We start from the raw sequence: 6,946 nt of genomic DNA, 5'->3' as shown, positions 1-6,946 counted from the left end.
CTGCTCCTCAACCTACTGAACCTACTGAAAATGAAAATGTCTACTTTGAGATTCCTTCGGGTATGATAGAAAAACTGCTAGCTAATCCTTTTGCAGGAGACGGAACAAAGCATCATGATGAGCACCTAATATATGTGGATGAAGTTTGTGGATTATTTAAGCTTGCAGGTGTGCCCAACGATGTTATTAAGAAGAAGGTCTTCCCTTTTTCTTTGAAGGGACATGCATTGACATGGCATAGGCTATGTGATGATATGGGATCATGGAACTACAAACGATTGAAATTGGAATTTCATCAGAAGTTTTATCCTATGCATCTTGTTCATCGTGATCGCAATTATATATATAATTTTTGGCCTCGCGACGGAGAAAGCATCGCTCAAGCTTGGGGGAGGCTTAAATCAATGTTATATTCATGCCCCAATCATGAGCTCTCAAGAGAAATGATTATTCAGAATTTTTATGCTCGGCTTTCTGATAACAATCGCACCATGCTCGATACTTCTTGTGATGGCTCTTTTATGATGAAGACTATTGAATTCAAATGGGATTTATTGGAAAGAATTAAACGCAACTCTGAAGATTGGGACCTCGACAAAGGTAAGGAGTTAGGTATGACACCTAAGTTTGATTGTGTTAAATCTTTGATGGATACCGATGTTTTCCATAAATTTAGCACTAAATATGGACTTGACTCTGAGATAGTAGCTTCTTTCTGTGAATCTTTTGCTGCTCATGTTGATCTCCCTAAGGAGAAGTGGTTTAAATATCATCCTCCCATAGAAGTAAAAGTAGCTGCACCTATTAAAGTTGAAGAAAAGACTCACTTATAATGATCCTATTGTCCCTACTGCTTATGTTGAGAAACCACCTTTTCCTGTTAGGATAAAAGATCATGCTAAAGCTTCAACTGTGGTTCGTAAAAGCAATATTAGAACCTATACACCCCCTGAGCAAGTTAAAGTTGAACCTAATATTACTATAGTTAAAGATCTCTTGGCTGATAATATTCATGGGCATGTTATTTATTTCTGTGATGAAATTGCTAGAATTGCTAAACCTTGTGCTAAAGATAAACATAGACCTATGGTAGGCATGCCTGTTATTTCTGTTAAAATAGGAGATCATTGTTATCATGGCTTGTGTGATATGGGTGCTAGTGCTAGTGCAATACCTATTGACTTATACAAAGAAATTATGCATGATATTGCACCTGTTGAGTTAGAAGATATTGATGTCACAATTAGACTTGCCAATAGAGATACTATATCACCAATGGGAATTGTTAGAGATGTTGAAGTCTTGTGTGGGAAAACTAAATATCCTGCTGATTTTCTTGTTCTTGGTTCCCCACAAGATAGCTTTTGTCCCATTATATTTGGTAGATCCTTCTTGAACACTGTTAATGCTAAGATAGACTGCGAAAAGGATGTTGTTACTATTGGTTTGGGTGATATGTCTCATGAGTTTAATTTCTCTAAATTTCGTAGACAACACCGTGAAGAGGAATTGCCTAGTAAGGATGAAATTATTGGTCTTGCTTCTACTGCCGTACCTCCTAGTGATCCTTTAGAACAATATTTGCTAGACCATGAGAATGATATGTTTATGAATGAAAGAAGGGAAATAGATGAAGTATTCTTTAAACAGGAACCCATCCTGAAACACAATTTTCCTGTTGAAATCCTAGGGGATCCTCCTCCACCCAAGGGTGATCCCGTGTTTGAGCTTAAACCGTTACCTGACACTCTTAAATATGCTTATCTTGATATGAAAAAGATATATCCTGTTATTATTAGTGCTAACCTTTCAGAAAAGGAGGAAGAAAAATTATTGAAAACTCTGAAGAAGCACAGTGCTGCTATTGGATATACTCTTGATGATCTTAAGGGCATTAGTCCCACTCTATGCCAACACAAAATAAATTTGGAGAAAGATGCCAAACCAGTTCGTGATCACCAACGACGGCTGAATCCTAAGATGAAAGAAGTGGTAAGAAAGGAAATATTAAAGCTTCTTGAGGCAGGTATTATTTATCCCGTTGCTGATAGTCAGTGGGTAAGTCCTGTCCATTGTGTCCCTAAGAAGGGAGGTATTACTGTCGTTCCTAATGATAAAGATGAATTGATTCCGCAAAGAATTATTACAGGTTATAGGATGGTAATTGATTTCCGCAAACTAATTAAAGCTACTAAAAAGGATCATTACCCCTTACCTTTTATCGATCAAATGCTAGAAAGATTATCCAAACATACACATTTTTGCTTTCTAGATGGTTATTCTGGTTTCTCTCAAATACCCGTGTCAGCCGATGATCAATCAAAGACCACTTTTACTTGCCCTTTCGGTACTTGTGCTTATAGACGTATGCCTTTTGGTTTATGTAATGCACCTGCTACCTTTCAAAGATGCATGATGGCTATATTCTCTGACTTTTGTGAAAAGATTTGTGAGGTTTTCATGGACGATTTCTCCGTTTATGGATCCTCTTTTGATGATTGCTTGAGCAACCTTGATCGAGTTTTGCAGAGATGTGAAGAAACTAACCTTGTCTTGAATTGGGAGAAGTGCCACTTTATGGTTAATGAAGGTATTGTCTTGGGGCATAAAGTTTCTGAAAGAGGTATTGAGGTTGATAAAGCCAAAGTTGATGCTATTGAAAAGATGCCATGTCCCAAGGACATCAAAGGTATAAGAAGTTTCCTTGGTCACGCCGGTTTTTATAGGAGGTTCATTAAGGACTTCTCAAAAATTTCTCGGCCTCTGACTAATTTATTACAAAAAGATATACCATTTGTCTTTGATGATGATTGTGTGGAAGCATTTGAAATACTTAAGAAATCATTGATCTCTGCACCTATTGTTCAGCCACCTGATTGGAATTTACCTTTTGAAATTATGTGTGATGCTAGTGATTATGCTGTAGGTGTTGTTCTAGGGCAAAGAGTTGATAAGAAATTAAATGTTATTCAATATGCTAGTAAAACTCTAGACAATGCTCAGAGAAATTATGCTACTACTGAAAAAGAATTCTTAGCAGTTGTATTTGCTTGTGATAAGTTCAGACCTTATATTGTTGATTCTAAAGTAACTATTCACATAGATCATGCTCCTATTAAATATCTTATGGAAAAGAAAGATGCTAAACCTAGACTTATTAGATGGGTTCTCCTGCTACAAGAATTTGATTTGCATATTATTGATAGAAAGGGAGCTGAGAACCCCGTTGCAGACAACTTGTCTAGGTTAGAAAATGTTCTTGATGACCCACTACCTATTGATGATAGCTTTCCTGATGAACAATTAAATGTCATAAATACTTCTCGTACTGCTCCATGGTATGCTGATTATGCTAATTATATTGTTGCTAAATTTATACCACCTAGTTTCACATACCAGCAAAAGAAAAAGTTTTCTATGATTTGAGACATTACTTTTGGGATGACCCACATCTTTATAAAGAAGGAGTAGATGGTGTTATTAGACGTTGTGTACCTGAGCATGAACAGGAACAGATCCTACGCAAGTGTCACTCCGAAGCTTATGGAGGACACCACGCTGGAGATAGAACTGCACATAAGGTATTGCAATCCGGTTTTTATTGGCCTACTCTCTTCAAGGATGCCCGTAAGTTTGTCTTGTCTTGTGATGAATGTCAAAGAATTGGTAATATTAGTAGACGTCAAGAAATGCCTATGAATTATTCACTTGTTATTGAACCATTTGATGTTTGGGGCTTTGATTATATGGGACCTTTTCCTGCCTCTAATGGATACACACATATTTTAGTTGTTGTTGATTACGTTACTAAGTGGGTAGAAGCTATTCCAACTAGTAGTGCTGATCATAACACCTCTATTAAGATGCTTAAAGAAGTTATTTTTCCGAGGTTTGGAGTCCCTAGATATTTAATGACTGATGGTGGTTCACATTTTATTCATGGTGCTTTTCGTAAAATGCTTGCTAAGTATGATGTTAATCATAGAATTGCATCTCCTTATCACCCGCAGTCTAGTGGTCAAGTAGAAATTGAGTAATAGAGAGCTCAAATTAATTTTGCAAAAGACTGTTAATAGATCTAGAAAGAATTGGTCCAAGAAACTTGATGATGCATTATGGGCCTATAGAACTGCATATAAAAATCCTATGGGTATGTCTCCGTATAAAATGGTTTATGGAAAAGCATGTCATTTACCTATCAAACTAGAACATAAGGCATATTGGGCCATTAAAGAGCTCAACTATGATTTCAAACTTGCTGGTGAGAAGAGGTTATTTGACATTAGCTCACTTGATAAATGGAGAACCCAAGCCTATGAAAATGCCAAGTTATTTAAAGAAAAAGTTAAAAGATGGCATGACAAAAGAATACAAAAGCGTGAGTTTAATGTAGGTGATTATGTATTGCTATACAACTCTCGTTTAAGATTTTTTGCAGGAAAACTTCTCTCTAAATGGGAAGGTCCTTACGTTATCGAGGAGGCCTATCGTTCCGGTGCCATAAAAATCAACAACTTCGAAGGCACAAATCCGAAGGTGGTGAACGGTCAAAGAATTAAACATTATATCTCAGGTAATCCTATAAATGTTGAAACTAATGTTATTGAAACCGTAACCCCGGAGGAATACATACGGGACACTTTCCGGAATGTTTCAGACTCCAAAAAGGAATAGGTATGTGGTACGGTAAGTATACCGACTCCAAAACAATTCTAATGGCAATTTTTCTCCGTTTTGGAATATTTAGAAAAATAGAAAAATAAGAAGCGGTCCGGGAAGGACACGAGGGCTCCACGAGGGTGGAGGGCGCGCCCTACCCCCTGGGCGCGCCCCCTGCCTCGTGGGCACCTCATGTGCTCTCCGGACTCCGTTTTCTTGCACGATACGTATTTTGGTCGGTAAAAATTCATTATATAATCTCCCGAAGGTTTTGACTCCTGTATCACGCAAATATCCTCTGTTCTTGTTTCGAGCTATTTTTCTGACAGATCTAGATCATCATGACGTCTCCAAGTGCCCCCAAGGACAAGTTCTTCGAGAAGGTCATCAATCCCTACCTAGCAGAGGTGCTGCAACACCCTCAAACCATTGAGATGCATGAGGGGGTGCTGCACATCTGCGATGTTGAGGGACCACGAAGGACCGGAAGCGTGGAGGCAAGGCTTGAAGCAATGGAGCAACAAGTTTTCAAGTGCCAGGAGATGGTGGAGCGTGGACTTGACTCCAATCACATAATGATCACAGAGTTCACCAACAACCACAAGCTGGATGCCAAGGACATTGGGGAGGCCATCTTCAAGCTTCACGAGAAAATCGAGCACCTCCAAGCCCAAATCTATGACCTGCAAAACCAAAACTGTGAGTATGAATATAGATTCAAGAGGATGAGTTTGGCTGCAGATTTAAGGATCCCGGAGACTCGATCATCCTTCTATGATGGTGAGCCTATGCCTTGGAAGATGGACGACAAGCCTACATCATCAACAATCCCTTCACCAGCAAAGGAGACATAATCACATGGGTATGGGCACTCCCCTTGGCAACTTCCAAGCTTGGGGGAGGTGCCCCGGTATCGTATCACCACCACATCTCTATCTTTACCATTTTTCTTAGTTCGATCCTTTTTGTATATCTTAATCTAGTAGAATAAAGTTTTGGTATGATCTAGTTTTGAGTTTTGCTTTATGATCCCTCTATGTAATTGAGTCCGTGAGCTATATAATAAAGATTAGTGTTGAGTCAAGGGCTTGATTATCTTGCTATGATCTTGAGGGAATAAAAGAAAAGAAAAGGAATAAAAAGAAATAAAGAGATCATATTAGTCTTATTGAGAGTAATGACTTCACATAGAAAGAGTATGATGATTAAAAATTGTTGGGGGTTGACAAACATAGCTTTGGTCATCATTGCAATTAATAGGAAGTAATAAACAAAGAGAGGTTTCACATATAAATATACTATCTTGGACATCTTTTATGATTGGGAGCACTCATTAAAATATGACATGCTAAAGAGTTGATGTTGGACAAGGAAGACAACGTAATGGGTTATGTTTTCTTATATCTAAGATAAAGTATATTGTCATGGATCATCCAACATGTTGATCTTGCCTTTCCCCCCTCATGCTAGCCAAATTCTTTGCACCAAGTAGAGATACTACTTGTGCCTCCGAATACCCTTAAACCAGTTTTGCCATGAGAGTCCACCATATCTACCTATGGATTGAGTAAGATCCTTCAAGTAAGTTGTCATCGGTGCAAGCAATAAAAATTGCTCTCTAAATATGTATGATTGATTGGTGTGGAGGAAATAAGCTTTATACGATCTTGTGATGTGGAAGAAATAAAAGCGACGGACTGCATAATAAAGGTCTATATCACAAGTGGCAATATAAAGTGACGTTCTTTCGCATTAAGATTTTGTGCATCCAACCCTGAAAGCGCATGGCAACCTCTGCTTCCCTCTCCGAAGGCCCTATCTTTTATTATTATCTTCTACCTTATGCAAGAGTCATGGTGATCTTCACCTCTCCTTTTTACATTTTATCCTTTGGCAAGCACAGGATGTTGGAAAGATCCTGATATATATATATATATATATATATATATATATATATATATATATATATATATATATATATATATATATCTAATTGGATGTGGGTTAGCATGAATTATTATTGTTGACATTACCCTTGAGGTAAGAGGTTGGGAGGCAAAACTATAAGCCCCTATCTTCCTCTGTGTCCGATTAAAACTCCGTAACCACAAGTATTGCGTGAGTGTTAGCAATTGTGAAAGACTAAATGATAGTTGAGTATGTGGACTTGCTAAGAAGCTCTGACATAGACTCTTTCTGATGTTATGATAAATTGCAATTGCTTCAGTGACTAAGATTATAGTTTGTTGATTCTCAATAAAGTTTCTGATTCATACTTTGCATTGTG

The sequence above is a fragment of the Triticum aestivum genome, chromosome 4D (assembly GCF_018294505.1).
Source record: "Triticum aestivum cultivar Chinese Spring chromosome 4D, IWGSC CS RefSeq v2.1, whole genome shotgun sequence".
Lineage (NCBI taxonomy): Eukaryota > Viridiplantae > Streptophyta > Magnoliopsida > Poales > Poaceae > Triticum > Triticum aestivum.
Note: the sequence above shows the minus strand (reverse complement) of the source record.